This window comes from Lithobates pipiens, unplaced genomic scaffold (assembly GCF_037356315.1).
Source record: "Lithobates pipiens isolate NorthernLeopardFrog02 unplaced genomic scaffold, aLitPip1_a1.2 Scaffold_10, whole genome shotgun sequence".
NCBI classification, from domain to species: Eukaryota; Metazoa; Chordata; class Amphibia; order Anura; family Ranidae; genus Lithobates; species Lithobates pipiens.
In genome coordinates this window covers 219,013,475-219,031,822 of record NW_027507686.1, presented here as the reverse complement: position 1 = coordinate 219,031,822, position 18,348 = coordinate 219,013,475, and the positions used below count along the sequence as shown (strand labels likewise).

The following is an 18,348-nucleotide window of genomic DNA, read 5'->3' as shown; positions in this document are numbered from 1 at the left end:
CTATAGGTCAGGGATCCTCAAACTACGGCCCTCCAGCTGTTGGAGCTACGCATCCCATGAGGCATTGTAAAACTCTGACATTCACAGACATGACTAGGCATGATGGGAATTGTAGTTTCTGACCAACTGGAGGGCCGTAGTTGGACGACCCCCTGCTATTGGTTACTGTGCATCATTACCACTTAATGGTTGCTAGAGATAACAGCACATCATTAAAGCTCACTGCTTCGTTGCCTGTGACATCTCCAGTAGGCACTGCAGCAAGGTCTATATCCTGGCAGTGGCTCAGCAACACATCTTCTCACTCTTCCAGTCTCCCCCACATAGTATTCGCTTGGTGGTTTTTCAGCAGCTCAGTCTCTCACAGGGGGAACTGTACTGCTGTACTGCTGTACCGCTCACCAACTCTCCCATAACACTGCACCATCCTGGTGAATTTTTGCCTGGGCAAATCTTGCTCCCTTTACAAAAAGCAGGGTTGAGTTCAGGCCCCATGGACTTTGGTGAATAGGCCATTCCTTGAGACTACATGTCCCATTCATGCCCCTCAAGTCTCTTCTGATTGGCAGCTCATTCTTCTTAGCTGGAGAGAGGGGGAAGAGGGAGCGAGCAGTGATTAGACAGGGCTGGTGCTGACAGGAGGGGGGGGGGGCAGGAGGTTGCGAGCGCACAGACAACCTGCAGCTGCGCCTTTTCCCTGTGATAGTACAGCAGACCCGAGACCTGTAATGCCTGTGCAGCGGTGTGAGGGGAGAGCGCTCAGCTGCACTGATATGATAGGGAGGCAGCATGGGCCCCTGTAGCTATGAACAACCCCTGGGCTCAAGGGGCAGCTGCTTTGGTCCCCACAAAAATAACTGGGCCCGGGGCAGCTTCTCCTTTTGCCCGCCTGACTGGATCTCTTCGCACACACCTTAGCCTGCTCAGGCCACATACCTCTGGTCCACTTTTCCCCGCTCATACCACACCCTGGCTTGGAGTTAGCGGAACACACTTTCACCCTGAATCTGATGGAGCCAATGCACCTCGTTAATATGTGGTCTGCAGTATACCCTTTTAATGCTGCAGAGGATGCATGAAAAAGACCATTTAAACAGCCTTGCAAATACCACACACAATGTCTGCTGGACTGAATAGAAAATAAATAAAAAAAGACACATTAACAAAACCATAATTGTGTTTTAATGTTTTTTTTTTATTTTTTTAAACAAATATATTATAATGGAGTCAATATCAGCAAATTGAGATATATACTGTAAATAAATGGGAAAAAAATGTCATTTTTCACACACAAGCAGTGGGGGGAAAAAAAATGAAGAGAGCAAGAAAATAAAGATTAATAAAAGTTGAAAATACTACTGGGGTAATGGGGGGGTTGTTTGAACCAAGAGTTGCACTATAAACGTTAGTCCTTTAAAAAAAACGAATAAAAAAAGCAGGGGGGGGGGGGGGCTAGAAATACATCTGGACGTCCATTTGTTTTCATTGAAAAAAAATCAAAAATGAATCTCCTGATGTAATAAAGAATATACAAAATCTAGAAATAATATGGCTTTAGTGCCTGCCCCAGATATTTAACCTGAATAGATCCCCAAGCAAAATACAGAATTAAAGTGCTTTGTAATATTAACCCCTTCAGATCCGCATTATAGCCGAATGACGGCTACACTGTGGACCTACATTGCCAGGAGGCCATCAATAGACGTCCCCCCCCCCCGCACTGTGATCACCGAGTCAATGAGAGGAGCGCGAGGAGAAAAAATAGCCAATCACTGGCTTCTGTGCAAAGGACATCAGTCCCGAAGAGGAAGATGCACAGCCATCTCATCTGTGCCCACCAGTGCCGCCTGCCAGTGCCCACAGTGGCACGAATCACAAATCAGTGCCATCTATCAATGCTCACTAGTGATGCCAATCAGTGCCACCTTGCAGTGCTGCCTATCAGTGTCACCTACCAGTGCCACCTATTAGTACCCCTTCTCAGTGCCCACCAGTGTCACCTATCAATGCCCTTCAGTGCCACCTCAAAGCAGTTTTATCATTTGTACATCAATGAAGGAGAAAAATTTCCAGTTTTCAACATTTTATAACAAAATATATATGTATATAAGGTATATATATTACCATTATCATTGAAAGTAAAGAAAATCCCACATTTTGGGGTGTCCCCAGAAAAGTAATTGAGACGAAATCTTCCAATGGGGACACCAGATCTGGTCACTTGGGGTTCCCCAAGGGATTCCCTTAAAGCGGTAGTAAACTGCAGTAAAACAAAACAAAAAAAAACTTCCCCCGTAAGGCAATGTCATAATGTGCTAGTATGTATCGTATACTAGCACATTAATAGAGACTTACCTTAAAACAAAGCCATGCAATGGCGCACTTTCACTGCTGACAGGACTTCCATCTTCATCCGGCCTCCCGGGTTCTTGGCCTCCGGGTACATGAGTGGCCAGGGGCGCTATGACGTCACTCCCGCACATGCGCATAGGAGCCACCATTTATGGCATGGGCTCTGACGGTCTGGCACTGTATGCTTCCTCTCACATCCTGTTTGGCTATGAGACAGGAAGTGAGGGAAAATCTCCAAAATGGGACACAGATGGTGAAAACAAATCATAATAATAATAATAATAATAATAATAATAATAAAAAAAATCTGGCAGGGGTTATAACCCTCTCTTGCTCTATCCAAAAATAAAACGTTTTACCTATACTTCCATTTTTAATTAGGGTTGCCCCAATACCACTTTAAGACGGAGTACAAGTACTGATCATTTTATTTATAAAATTCTTGCTGATACCGATTGCTGATACTTTTTTTTTATGTCATGTGACAGTGACACTAATATGCAGTACTGATGGGCACTGATAGGTGGCACTGATGAGGTGTGGACTTTGTAGGGCAGCTACAGCACTGGAAACAAGTTACATATTTCACCCTAAAATAAGGCGACCAGATTTTTAAAATGAAATACGGGAACATATTTTTATTTTTTACTAGTAATGGCAGCAATCAGGGACTCATAGCGGGACTGCGATATTGCGGTGGACAAATCGTACACTAATGCCACTTACACACGACTGGTTTTCCCGTCGGAATAAACTTCGAAGGTTTTTCTGACGGAAAATCACGTGTCTTGCCTACACACAATCACACCAAAGTCCGACCGCCTAGAACGCGGTGACGTGCAACACGTACGACGGGACTAGAAAAGGGAAGTTCAATAGCCAGTAGCCAATAGCTGTCGTCTCGTACTTGCTTCAGAGCATGCGTCGTTTGTGGAACAGCATACAGACGAGGGTTTTCCCCATAGGAATTGGTTCCGCCCAAAATATTTAAAATTATTTTCTATTTCTAGGTCCGTCAGAATTTTTGAAAAAAAATAAGTCAGATGAGGCCCACACTCGATGGGAATATCCAATGAAAAGATTCCGTCTGACTTTTTCTGTCGACATTCCACTCGTGTGTACGCGGCATTAGTGACACTTTTGACACTTTGTGGGAACCAGTGACACTAATACAGCGATCAGTGCTAACAATATGTACTGAGAGAGAGCCCCATGTAATCTCTTCTGACAGCAGCAATGTGCGGTTTGTTTTTCCCTGCAAAGCAGGAAGTAGAAAACAGCACAGAGCGCACACAGTACCACACGTTGGTCACACATTTAACCCTTTGATCGCCCAAGTTGGTAAACCCTTCCCTGCCAGTGTCATTAGTACAGTGACAGTGCATATTTTTAGCACTGATCACTGTATTGGTGTCACTGGTTCACAAAAATGTGATGTAAGGTGTCCAGTTTTAAAGCTGCAATCTCCCAGTCCCGCTATGAGTCCCTGATCACCACCATTACTAGTAAAAAAAATAAAAAATAAAAAAAATTCCATAAATATATCCCATAGTCTGTAAACACAATAACTTTTGTGCAAACCAATCAATAATCCCTTATTGGGATTTTGTACCAAAAATATGTAGCAGAATACATATTGGCCTCAACTGATAATGAAATGTGATTTTTTTTTTTTTTACATTTTTTATCGGATGTGTTTAAGGCTGGGTTCACACCAGTGCGATGCAGAAACCCTGCGAGTTCCCGCATCGCACCCGACTCGCACAGCACTTCACATTGCCATATGCGAACCACTCTGAGTGTCAATATAATGTTAATGACGCCCCCATTTCAGCTCGCATACCGCACTGCGAACTGTCAGTTCGGCCATGAATCGGATCGCATAGGTGTGAACACCCCTGCGATTCAATTCTTGTGCAGACCAGCAGACCAAAAATAGTTTCCTGTGCGAGTTTGGTCCGAATGCGACTATCTGTATGGCTGAAATCGCATTGCATGGGCATTGCATGTGAATTGCACTGCAGTGCGGTGAAAATCACATGCGATCTCACACAGCGAACCAGTGTGAATCGGCCCTTATAGCACAAAGCAAAAAATATTTATTTGTTCCAAAATTGTCTTTTTTTTTTCTATCTATATTGTTTCTAGAGCAAAAAAACAAAAAGCAGAGGTGATCAAATACCACCAAAAGAAAGCTGTATTTGTGGGGGGGGGGGGGGGAGGACATTTTATTTGGGTACAGAGTCGCATGACCGTGCAATTGTTAGTTAAAATAACGCAGTGCCATATCGCAAGAAATGGCTCGGTCATTGAGGGGGGAGGGGGGTAAATCTTCCGGACCTGAAGTGGTTAATGTCCGAAATATATATATAAAAAAAAAAACATAATTCACACCACATTCAGTCCAGTGCATTTTTCCCCCAAACGCATTGGAAAGTAGGTTATATGATTTCCAATGACATAGGTCCCCCCAGTGCAGTGCCCCGGGGCTTTCCAGTTCCATAGAAAACTGCACTGGAATGCATCAAAAATGCACCAGACCCCAGTACAGTGAAACTGAAAAAAAGAGAAAAAAGCATCTGGAAGTGCATCAAACACACACCGGAACGCACCAAAAACGCATTAAACACATTCATGCAAAACACATGCGGAAGGCGTTTTTGCAGAGTGAAGCAGCCCTAAGTGTTCCTGACATCTCCTTACATATGTCACCGTTATTTCCCACTTCAATCGTCTTCTCCATTGGAATATAACATGAAATGTACCTGAAGAGTAAATAAAGGAACTCGGGATGCACACAAACGTTTTGGCCCCTCCCACATGATCGGCGCGCTCTGATCTGTGCATTTTTCAGGTGCATCTGAGCGGGCCCCCCATTGACTCCTATGGGGAGACGGATGTCAGCAGAGATGTGCCCCCTGACACCCACCTGCCATCCGAACCGCTAAAAACAGACATATGGCGACACGTTCAGCCAGCCACCTGATTGGATGTCATCTATTGCAGCTTAACGATCAGTAGATGTGGTGGCTGTATTCGTTTTCTTTTTTAAGGACTCCTTCACATAGACGTGTCCGTGTACGGACTCTGCGATGCTCAGTAGGGATCGCTCCGTTGATCCCCGCTCAGCAGGTGGATGACAGCTCCATCTCTGTACACTGTGCAGGACGGACCTATCAGAGCTCCGCTCTCCCCTATGGGGGATGGGATGAAGATAGACTGTAGAGTTTGTCTTCATCTGATCCGCCAGACAGATGGAAAATAGGGTTTCCATCCGTCTGACTTTAGCGGGTCGGATGTCGGTGGACATGTCACCGCTGACATCCGACCCTCCATAGACCTGTATGGAGCCTCTGTTCAGGTCGCCCCTTAAAAACTGACAGGAGGACCTGAGCGGTCCGCCCGTGTGAAAGGGACCGAAGGCTTTTCCCCTTGGTAATCTGGCCAGTAACACACCTCCTGTACTAGATTGCCCCCACTCTGGATGAAGGAGCACAGGGGGCACATCTTAGGACAGAAGCATTGTTGGTCTGGGGGGAGGGGGTATTAGATGTACTAGCAGATTTACATATACTACCAAATTGGAGCCAATCTCCAGGTCACACTTTAGACTCACAAGCAGTTAGAACAGATTTAAATAATATAAAAGAGCTGATCACTGCAATCACCTATCAGTGGCACATGGTTTGGCTCAACCCTCTAACTGCTACATCTGCATGACAGCTTGTTTTGCTGATAAAAAAACAGACTTCTTCCAGGAGGATGACATGGAGGGGATAGAAATGTCCAGCTGAACGCATAAAATTTCACACCAACAATTCAAATATCAGCAAAAGTAATACAGGAAGTACTTATTGGGAATTGGTCATCTGATTCAGGTGGTGCTAAACACGGGGGGGGGGATAGTGAGCACTGAGGTGGATGATGGGGGGCAGATGAGTGAATACAGGGGTGTTGATTGGGGAAGGGGGGGTGATGAGTAAACAGGTGGGGGCAGATGAGTGAATGGGGGGTTAGTGAGCACGGAGGGAGGTAATTGGGGGAGGGGGGTGATACATGAATGAACATGGGGAGCAGATGAGTGAACATGGAGGGGGGGTGATGGAGGGGTAGATGAGTGAACACGGGGGGGGGGGGGGGTGATGGGGGGCAGATGAGCGAACAAGGAGGGGGGGTGATGGAGGGGTAGATAAGTGAACAAGGTTGGGTGATCCGGGGGGGAGTTATGAAGGGTAGATGAGTGCACACGAAGGGGGGAGTTATGAGGGGTAGATGAGTGAACACGGAGGGGGGAGTTATGAGGGGTAGATGAGTGAACACGGAGGGGCGAGTTATGAGGGGTAGATGAGTGAACACAGAGGGGCGAGTTATGAGGGGTAGATGAGTGAACACGGAGGGGCGAGTTATGAGGGGTAGATGAGTGAACACAGAAGGGGGGTGATGGGGGTAGATGAGTGAACACAGAAGGGGGGTGATGGGGGTAGATGAGTGAACACAGAGGGGGAGTTATGAGGGGTAGTTAAATGAACACAGAAGGGGGAGTTATGAGGGGTAGATGAGTGAACACAGAAGGGGGTTGATGGGGGGTAGATGTTGTTACACCCAACAGAGTTTTGCATTTTAGACGTATTTATAACAGTAAAGTTAGTTTCTATAGTGAAATACAGAACTTAGAACGTCTGACTGCTTAGATGTTGAATTTTAAAAGCAGCGAAATTCTGTCAGATTAGCAAACCTATGAGCTCCCGTATTTCACTGCGATTTTCAGCGACTGATGGCAAATAACCACAATTTTTATCATTTTTATTGATATTTATCGCTATTACTAACCCTTATTAGAATATTATCATTAATTTTGTAGTTTTTTGCAGGTATACAGACTTTCAACAAGATGCCTCGGCCTTCACGTCCCAGATCCCGGCGAAGGCGCTCACGCCAGGACAGCGACGAGTCACCAATCGCCCACAGGACGCGATCCAGAGCCCCACATCAGCGGAGACAGGAGGCAGACCCACCCAGGAACAGGAGCCGTTCGCCGAGAGACCGCGACAGGGTGGCTGAACATCTTCCAGCACCGCCGCCGGCCATGGAGCTGCGTGGCGAGGAGCAGGTGAGATGTACAATTTGTCTTCTAGGGTATGAACCTGGAGAAGACACGGCCATTCTGACCTGCGGTCACGAGTTCCACATGGGCTGCATCGAACATTGGATCGAGCAAAGCGCAACCTGTCCACTGTGCCGTGCTCTTATTCACATCCCCCAGCAGGACCAGCAGGACCAGCAGGACCACGGAATCCGCTTTTTTAACATTGTCATCGATGAGGGGCTCAACGACAGGTTTGAGATTGAGCTTGATGAAAATGAGTATGCGTTGTACTTTAACATGCAACACCTGATGCTTCACTTTCAGAATTTTGAAGAGGACGATGAGGACGATGAGGACGATGAGTATGCGTATGGGTGGTAATGTGGTAATGATCCCTATAGAGCAGGGCTCAACAAATCCCAGGCGCCAGGTCACCATTGCGACTAGAAATTGTGCCCCGGGGCCTGGGCTTTTGTCAGTGACAGGTGCCCCTGCTACAGGGCGGGCTGTGGGGTCTTGACCGGGAAAGTGGAGGTGCCTTGCAGGCCTCGTAGGCCCTCCACACACAGAGCACTGTCTGGTAAAGTGATTAGCGGCAGGAGTGGGGATGGAGCAGGAAGGGAGCAACGCAACAGCCGCTGACATGGCGAGAGCTTCCTCCTCCCTTCTTCACACTCTGTTGGCAGAGCAGCGCCACGGTGTGAAATTGTATGGAGAGAGAGAGGAGCTGTCAAAATTGAGGTTGAATGTCGGGGTGGGCGGGACCCGGGATGGGCGAGACCCAGCTATCCAACACCTGCCTCTTTCTTAAACAGCCCAATCATTGGCTGGATAGCTGCCGGGTCCCGCCCACCCCGTGTCCCGCCCACCCCGTGTCCCGACCACCCCGTGTCCCGACCACCTCCGACATCACTCTGAATTTGTCAGCTCCTATTTCTCCATACAGTTTCACACACCGCAGTGCTGCAGAGAGCATTCAGTTACACTATCTGCTGTGAAACCCACCATTGCCATCCAGTGCCATCTGCCAATAGCAACCAGTGACACATGCCAATTAGTGCCACCTGCCAGTGCCAACCATTGCCACCTGCCAGTGCCAACCATTGCCACCTGCCAGTGCCAACCAGTTCCACCTCAGTGCTGCCCAGTGCCACCTTTCAGTGCTGCCCATCAGTGTCACCTGTCAGTGCCACATGTTAGTGCTGCCTATCAGTGCCCATCAGTGCCACCTCAGTGTTGCCTATAAGTGCCACCTATCAGTTCCCATCAGTGGCACATCAGTGCTGCCTATTGGTGCCCATCAGTGCTTCCTGTCAGTGCCCATCAGTTCCAACCTCAAAGCCACCTCATCAGTGCAGCCCATCAGTGCTCATCAGTGCCATCTCATCAGTGCCCAAGGAGTTTCTGATGCAGCGTCAAGCTTTCCAGGTTGGCGCTCCAGACAATTACTACCGAAAAGGGGTCGCCTCATCCTGATGCAGCGTCACGCTTTCCAGGTTGGCGCTCCAGACAATTACTACCGAAAAGGGGTCGCCTCATCCTGATGCAGCGTCACGCTTTCCAGGTTGGCGCTCCAGACAATTACTACCGAAAAGGGGTCGCCTCATCCTGATGTAGCGTCAAGCTTTCCAGGTTGGCGCTCCAGACAATTACTACCGAAAAGGAGTCCCTTCATTCTGATGAAGTTGAGGATTCCAGACCAGACTACAAAATGTAGTTACAAACTCAACATATAAACAGCAAAACACTTTTTTTTTTAATCTTACAAAGATGGAGAGGGATTGTTGGGTATAAGGGGTGGAGGAGGCCGGATTTTTTTTTCCACTAAACAATATCCTTATTTTTCATTAAAAATTCATACACATCCATTAGTTAATGGTCCTCCTACACCCCTTCTTTTTCCCCTCACGTCTGTTTCGAATGAGCAGTGCACGTTAGTTGCAGTCATGTACACTGCTCTATGAACACTACAAAGCCCAGAGCCCAAAGATTATAGGCCAAATCTTATAGCCCAAAGCCCATAGCATAAAGTCTAAAGCCCATTGCCCTTTTCAGGAAGTTGGATGATAAAATAAATGAAGGGACCGGAGTTTAGTGTCACTTCTTTACCAAAGTACACAAAAGAAGTGTGATTGGGCGGCTAATTGGGGAGAAAGCCCACAGTCCAAAAGCCCATAGCTACTTTTTTGGGTTAAGAACACATACTTAAATTGAATATATACTTTTAAAACAGAGTTTACTATATGAGTAGTGTGTGACAGGTCCTCTTTATGGACCCCACATCTCTCCTCCAGGCTGGAAAGGCTGAGATCGTTAAAAATAAAAAAATAAAATGAACGCTCTCGGCTTTGTTTACATCCGCCAGCCCGGACGTGACATAACGTCATAAATCTCTACAGTAAACTTCCCTTGGTGACGATTCTTTCTCTGGGTCGCCAATTGTACAGGCAAGCCCACGAAGAGCACCAGAGAGTGGCGGGGGGGGGCATCCCCTCCCGCCGCCTGTAAGAACGGTCAAGCGGCTGAGCTGTTGGGATTGTTCTTACGGTGCGCAGTGTCGCTGGCCGAAAAAATACAATACATCATTCAGATATCCCCCTCAAAGTCTATGACATCATATCACATACTTTGGACATGAAGTGGTTAAACTACCGGACCTCTCCCTTTCCCCTCACCTCTGTTTGAAAAAAAAAAAAAAAAAACATTTTTTTTAGTAAACATAGATAAGATAGTGATATTTTAAGACAGTATGTATGATTTTTGTTCTTGTATAGATTTTTATAGATAAGATGGATATTATTAAGTCAATGTACTTGTAAATTATTTGTCATGAAATTGTTTCTTATGTGCGTTTCCGATTCCTCGTCACATCCTCTGTTAACTCCCAAACCCCTCCCTTTCCCCTCACCTCTGTTTGAAAAATAAAAAAAATAAAAAAATTATATATATATTTTGTAAATAGAGATAGGATAGTGATATGATAAAATAGTATGTATGTTTTTGGTCTTGTTTTAAAAAAAAAAAATCTAATATAAAGATAGACATTTTAGTTAACGTCCTTGTAAGCTATTTGTCATGGAATTGTCTCTGTATGTTTGTGCCTCCCTCTGTCATTCTCCATTAATTCCCAAACCTCTCCTTTAGCTCACAGTCCAAAGCCCACAGCCCATATCCCATATCCCAAAACCTGCAGCCCAAAGCCCAGTGGAGGTCCGTCCATAGGGGGCGCCCAGGAGCTGCCCACCCCCCTCCCATGTAGTAAAAAAAAAAATACAAAAAAAAAGATTTTTTTTTAAACATGTCCCTTTAAGAATTTTGTTTTTTTAAATTACCCTCCCTATGTGCACTGGCGCCGGGCGCAGTGCAATTAACCACTTCCCAACCGCCGCACGACGATGTACGTCGACAGAATGGCACGGGCAGGCATATGGGCGTACATGTACGTCCCTGCCTTCCCGCGGGTAGGGGGCCCGATCGGGCCCCCGCCCGGTGCCTGCGGCAGTCGGTATTCGTTCGGGAGCGATCCGGGATGAGGGGGCGGCCATTCATTCATGGCCACCCCCTCGCGATCGCTCCCGACGAATAGAAATGCTCGGTGACATCACTTCCTCTCCTGTAATATAAACACAGGCAGAGGAAGTGAAGTAATCTCTCCTCGTGTCGGTCTTTTTCGTTCCGGCACGGAGGAGAGAGGATCGGTGAGTTGCACCCAACACTACACTTACAGTAGAACACGCCAGGCACACTTTTCACCCCCCCGATCACCACCCAATCACCCCTGCCCCCCCCCAAGTCACAGTGACACCAATTGCATTTTTTTTTTTTTTTTGCATTGGTGTCATTTGTGACTGTAATAACTGTTAGGGCAGTTAGGGTTAGCCCCCTTTAGCTCTAGGGTGCCCCCCTAACCCCCCCAATAAAGGTTTAACCCCGTGATCACCCCCCGTCGCCAGTGTCACTAATAAGCGATCGTTTTTCTGATCGCTGTATTAGTGTCACAGGTGACGCTAGTTAGGCAGGTAAGTATTTGGGTTCGCCGCAGCTTTTTATAGCGTCAGGGACCCCCATATACTACCGCATAGCCCCCTGATTGCCCCCCAGTTAACCCTTTCACCAGTGATCACCATATAACTGTTACAGGTGACGCTGGTTGGTTAGTTATTTTTCTTTTGTTTCAGGGCACCCGCCATTTATTACCTAATAAAGGTTTAACCCCCTGATCACCCGGCGGGTGATATAAGTTTGAGGGTCAGATAAGGTCTGCGTCGCCCCAGCGTCAGGTTAGTGTCAGTACCGCTAACACCCACGCGCAAAGCATACACCTCCCTTAGTAATATAGTATCTGATCAGATCTATATTAGCGTTGCCAGCATTTTAGGTTTCCCAAAACGCATTGTTAGCGGGATCAGCCCAGATACCTGCTAGCACCTGCGTTTAGCCCCTCCGCCAAGCCCAGCCCACCCAAGTGCAGTATCGATCGATCGATCACTGTCACTTACAAAACACAACACACATAACTGCAGCGTTCAGAGTCAGGCTTGATCCCTGCGATCGCTAACAGTTTTTTTTTGTAGCGTTTTGAAACAGTCGCTGACAGGCTAGGTGCTTTTTTACCTGTGAGTCTCACTAGTGTACCCCTAAATTTAGAGCCCAAAATGGCAAAGCGAAGGTACACTAGTGAAGAGGCCTACACGTTTCTGAGCATGACAGATAGTGAAGAGGACGTCACTCATCTGTCAGATTCAGGCTCAGAATACGATCCTGTAGAGGACAGCGGCTCCATGACAGATAGCTCTGACGACGGAGATGAGGCCTCTGTTAAGGACAGGTGTGCCCAATCCCGAATGTATTCTGTTGTTCAGGTGCAGGAACTGCAGGTCACTCGTATGGAGCAGAGACGTACTAGAGCCGCTCATCCTTCTGGTGAACTGGCAAGCACCAGCGGCCTAGTACACCCTGGACCTACATCCAGCACTGCAGTAACACGTGGTGACGTGGCGAGTCCCATAAGTGCAGTTCAAGCTGGCGAGGTGGCAAGCACAAGTAGTGTCCCGCTGCCACCAAGAAGAAGACAAAGACAGGCCCGTCGTACCCATAATGCCCTTCCTGCAGAATTCGCCAATCCTATTTGGGTGCCCACCACTTCTGCAGAACCCGTACTTCCCCCATTCACTGGCCAACCTGGCATTAACGTGGAAACAGTTGATTTTACGACACTTGACTTTTACTCACTGTTTTTCACCAAAGATCTCTATAGATCTATTGTGGACCAAACCAATTTGTACACTGGTCAACACATCGCCACTATTCCCCAGTCCGCCCTTGCCAGACAATGGAAACCAGTTACGGTTTCCGAATTTAAAATCTTTCTGGGCCTCTCCCTCAACATGGGCATAACCAAAAAGAGTGAGTTGCGGTCATATTGGTCCACTGACCCAATTCACCATATGCGCGTGTTCTCTGCTTCCATGTCCAGGGCACGATACGAGATGATTTTGCGGTTCATGCACTTCAGCGACAATGAACTCTGTCGTCCTCGTGGAGACCCTGAATACGATCGGCTCTACAAAATTCGGCCCCTCATAAACCACTTCAACCAACGTTTTGCAGACTTGTTTACTCCCGATCAAGTTGTCTGCGTTGATGAGTCCCTGATTAAGTTTTCTGGTCGCTTGTCATTCAAACAATACGTCCCCAACAAGCGTTCCAGATACGGGGTCAAGATGTATAAGCTCTGTGACAGGGCCACAGGCTATACACATAGTTTCATGGTTTATGAGGGTAAAGATAGTCACGTAGAGCCGGAGAACTGCCCTGACTACATAGGAAGCGCTGGCAAGATAGTGTGGGACATGGTGTCACCCTTATTCGGAAAGGGGTACCACTTGTACGTGGACAATTATTACACAAGCGTGCCACTGTTTAGTCACTTGTTTGATCAGCAGATTGGAGCATGTGGCACCGTGCGACCTAATCGCCGGGGCTTTCCCCAGCGGCTTGTAGAGTCCCGTCTTAGGCTGGGGGAGAGAGCCTGCTTGCGCAGTAATAATTTGCTCGCTATGAAGTGGAGGGATAATAAGAATGTTTTCGTTCTTACCTCCCTTCATGCAGACACGACGGTCCAAATTCCTACGGCGACTGGTATTGTGGAGAAACCCCTCTGTGTCCACAAATATAACCTTAACATGGGAGGGGTGGACCTCAATGACCAGTTGTTGGCGCCGTATCTAGTTGCCCGTAAGGCCAGACGCTGGTACAAAAAAGTGTCTGTTTATTTATTCCAATTGGCTATACTGAATGCTTATGTACTACACAAAGCTTCAGGACAGACTGGATCCTTCCTTAAATTCTAGGAGGATATCGTCAGAGCCCTTCTGTATCCAGGCGGTGCTCCACCTCACCTTCCCCTACCAGATGCAGTAAGCCGGCTGCATGAGAGGCATTATTCTTATGTCATCCCGAGTACCCCTACCCAACGAGCCCCCCAAAGAAAATGTGGTGTCTGCAGAAAGCGCGGATATAGGCGTGACACCCGTTCTTATTGTCCACGCTGTCCTGGCAATCCTGGTCTTTGTCAGGGTGAGTGTTTTGAACGCTACCATTCACTAGTTGAGTATTAGCGTAGGGTACAGCATTGCACAGGCTAGGCACACGTTCACAGGGTCTCCCAAGATGCCATCGCATTTTGAGAGACCCAAACCGCTGGAACCGTTACAACAGAAGTGTTAAAGTTACATAAAAAAGTGTTTAAAAAAAAAAAAAAAGTAAAAAAACCAAAAAAATATAAAATAAAAAAAACAAAAATAGTTGTCGTTTTATTGTTCTCTCTCTCTCTATTCTCTCTCTATTGTTCTGCTCCTTTGTACTGTATTCTATTCTGCAATGTTTTATTGTTAACCATTTTTTGTTTTCAGGTACGCCATTCAGCTATAGCGTGGATTTATTTATCTTGACAGCAACAGCGTTTGCTCCCACGATACGTAAAGCCACGACTCCAGCGCTGTCGGAGGTGATTTCACCACCACAGTTAAAAAAGAGCATATATGCCGAAGCATGGGGGCATAAGGGGTGGAGGAGCGATTTTGCTCCTAATGCCGCGTACATACAGTCAAAATTCCGACGGAGGGCTTGCCCGTGGAAAAGTTTGAATGTATGTACGCGGCATAACTTTTTTGCGGGAGGATGCCCCCATGCTTCGGCATATATATATTTTAGACACAGATTGTGTTAAATGTGTTATTTTTTGCTATTTTTTTTGTATTTGCTTTGCAGGTATGGTAAGTCCTACTGTTATACTGTAATGTTACTTTGTTTTATTGTTAACCATCATTTGCTTAGCAGGTACGCCATTCTGCTGCAGAGCGGATTTATTTATCTTGACAGCAACAGCGTTTGCTCCCACGATACGTAAAGCCGCGACTCCAGCACTGTCGGAGGTGATTTCACCACCACAGTTAAAAAAGAGCATATATGCCGAAGCATGGGGGCATACGGGGTGGAGGAGCGATCTGCTCCTACCTTTTGCGGGAGGATGCCCCCATGCTTCGGCATATATATATTTTAGGCACAGATTGTGTTAAATGTGTTATTTTTTGCTATTTTTTTTTTGTATTTGCTTTGCAGGTATGGTACGTCTTACTGTTATACTGTAATGTTACTTTGTTTTATTGTTAACCATCATTTGCTTAGCAGGTACGCCATTCAGTTGCAGCGCGGATTTATTTATCTTGACAGCAACAGCGTTTGCTCCCATGATACATAAAGCCGCGACTCCAGCACTGTCGGGGGTGATTTCACCACCACAGTTAAAAAAGAGCATATATGCCGAAGCATGGGGGCATACGGGGTGGAGGAGCGATCTGCTCCTACCTTTTGCGGGAGGATGCCCCCATGCTTCGGCATATATAAATGGTGCATGTATGCCCACCATTAAAAGTGGGTGGATGAAGGGTGGTATCTAATGGTGGGCATACCCACCGATCAATATTTTTTTTTCGTTCAGCCCACAGGCTGCATGAAAAAAAAATTACAATATATGCCCAACCAGTTCCAGCAACATACTGGTATGTTGCGGGTCTTTGAGTGCTTATACCAGAATGATGCCTGCAGGTTTAGGTATCATCTTGGTATCATTCTTTTCAGCCAGCGGTCGGCTTTTATGTAAAAGCAATCCTAGCGGCTAATTAGCCTCTAGACTACTTTTACAAGCAGTGGGAGGGAATGTCCCCCCCCCGCACCATCTTCCATGGTTTTCTCAGGCTCTCCTGTCCCAACAGGGAACCTGAGAATGCAGCCGGTGGTTCCGCCAGCTGACCATAGAGCTGATCAGAGACCAGAATGGCTCCAATCATCTCTATGGCCTAAGACACCGGAAGCTACGAGCATTTCATGACAGATTTTGTGGGATGTAAACAGCGCCATTGGGAAATTGGGAAAGCATTTTATCACACCGATCTTGGTGTGGTCAGATGCTTTGAGGACAGAGGAGAGATCTAGGGTCTGATAGACCCTAATTTTTTTAAAAAAAGAGTACCTGTCACTACCTATTGCAATCATAGGGGATATTTACATTCCCTGAGATAACAATAAAAATCATAAAAAAATATATATAAATGAAAGGAACAGTTTAAAAATAAAATAAAAAAGCAAAATAAATAATAAAAAACAAAACAAAAAAAACACCCCTGTCCCCCCCTGCTAAGGCGCAACGTGGAACGCAAGCGTTGGTCTGGTGTCACATGTAAACAGCAATTGCACCATGCATGTGAGGTATCACCACGAAGGTCAGATCGAGGGTACTAATTTTAGCAGTAGACCTCCTCCGTAAATCTAAAGTGGTCACCTGTAAAGGCATTTAAAGGCTTTTAAAAATGTACGTAGTTTGTCGCCGCTGCACGTTTCTGCGCAATTTTAAAGCATGTCATGTTTGGTATCCATGTACTCGGCCTAAGATCATATTTTTTATTTCATCAAACATTTGGGCAATATAGTGATTTTTAGTGCATTAAAAGAAAAAAGTGTGTTTTTTCCCCAAAAAATGCGTTTGAAAAATCGCTGCGCAAATACCGTGTGAAAAAAAAATGAAACACCCACCATTTTAATCGGTAGGGCTTTTGCTTTAAAAAAACACTTCATGTTTGGGGATTCAAAGTAATTTTCTTGCAAAAAAAAAATATTTTTTCATGTAAACAAAAAGTGTCAGAAAGGGCTTTGTCTTCAAGTGGTTAGAAGAGTGGGTGATGTGTGACATAAGCTTCTAAATGTTGTGCATAAAATGCCAGGACAGTTCAAAACCTCCCCAAATGACCCCATTTTAGAAAGTAGACACCCCAAGCTATTTGCTGAGGGGCATGTCGAGTCCATGGAATATTTTATATTTTGACAAAAGTTGTGGAAAAAATACATTATTAGTTTTTTATTTTTTTTGCACAAAGTTGTCATTAAATGATATATTGCTCAAACATGCCATGGTTATATGTAAAATTACACCCCAAAATACATTCTGTTGCTTCTCCCGAGTACGGGGATACCACAAGTGTGAGACCTTTTGGGAGCCTAACCGCGTACGGTACCCCAAAATCCAAGCACCACCTTCAGGATTTCTAAGAGTGTAAATTTTTGATTTCATTCCTCACTGCCTATCACAGTTTCGGAGGCCATGGAATGCCCAGATAGCACAAAATCCCCCCAAGTGACCCCATTTTGGAAAGGAGACACCCCAAGCTATTTGCCGAGAGGTATGGTTAGTATTTTGTAGACCTTCATTTTTGTCACAAAGTTTTGAAAATTGAAAAAAAGAAAAAAAATATACATTATTTTTTTTTTCTTCATTTTCAAAAACAAATGAGAGCTGCAAAATACTCACCATGCCTCTCGGCAAATAGCTTGGGGTGTCTACTTTCCAAAATGGGGTCATTTTGGGGGGTTTTGTGCTATTTTGGCATTTTATGGCCTTCAAAACTGTGATAGGTAGTGAGGTGTGAAATCAAAAATTTACACCCTTAGAAATCCTGAAGGCGGTTCTTGGTTTTCGGGGCCCCGTACGCGACTAGGCTCCCAAAAAGTCCCACACATGTGGTATCCCCGTATCCCCTGGAGAAGCAGCAGAATTTATTTTGGGGTGTCATTTCACATATGCCCATGGCATGCGTGAGCAATATATCATTTAGTGACAACTTTGTGAAAAAAAAAAAAAAGTTTGTAATTTTTCCGCAACTTGTGGCAAAATATAAAATATTCCATGGACTCAACATGCCTCTCAGCAAATAGCTTGGGGTGTCTACTTTCTAAAATGGGGTCATTTGGGGGGGGGTTTGTGCTATCTTGGCATTTTATGGCCTTCAAAACTGTAATAGGTAGTGAGGCGTGAAATGAAAAATGTACGCCCTTAGAAAGCCTGAAGGCGGTGCTTGGTTTTCGGGGCCCCGTACGCGGCTAGGCTCCCAAAAAATCCCACACATGTGGTATCCCCGTACTCAGGAGAAGCAGCAGAATTTATTTTGGGGTGTAATTTCACATATGCCCATAGCATGTGTGAGCAATATATCATTTAGTGACAACTTTGTGAAAAATTTATAAAGTTTGTAATTTTCCCGCAACTTGTGGCAAAATATAAAATATTCCATGGACTCAACATGCCTCTCAGCAAATAGCTTGGGGTGTCTACTTTCTAAAATGGGGTCATTTGTGGGGGTTTTGTGCCATCTTGGCATTTTATGGCCTTCAAAACTGTGATAGGTAGTGAGGAGTAAAATGACATATGTATGCCCTTAGAAATCCTGAAGGCGGTGCTTGGCTTTCGGGGCCCCGTACACGGCTAGGCTTCCAAAAAGTCGACCACATGTGGTATCCCCGTACTCAGGAGAAGCAGCAGAATGTATTTTGGGGTACAATTCCACATATAACCATGG

General features: G+C 45.8%; 1 protein-coding gene across 1 annotated transcript in view; it reads right to left on the bottom strand.

Annotated features, from left to right (window-relative positions):
* Nucleotides 1-1,214: 1,214 nt before the first annotated feature.
* The window catches only part of LOC143926303 (cryptochrome-2-like), a 109,891-nt gene continuing 92,757 nt past the window's right edge, over nucleotides 1,215-18,348 (bottom strand). Inside the window, exon 12 of the mRNA XM_077450233.1 lies at nucleotides 1,215-2,558. The gene's annotated coding sequence lies outside the window, so the exon portion shown is untranslated. The remainder of the gene's footprint in view (nucleotides 2,559-18,348) is intronic.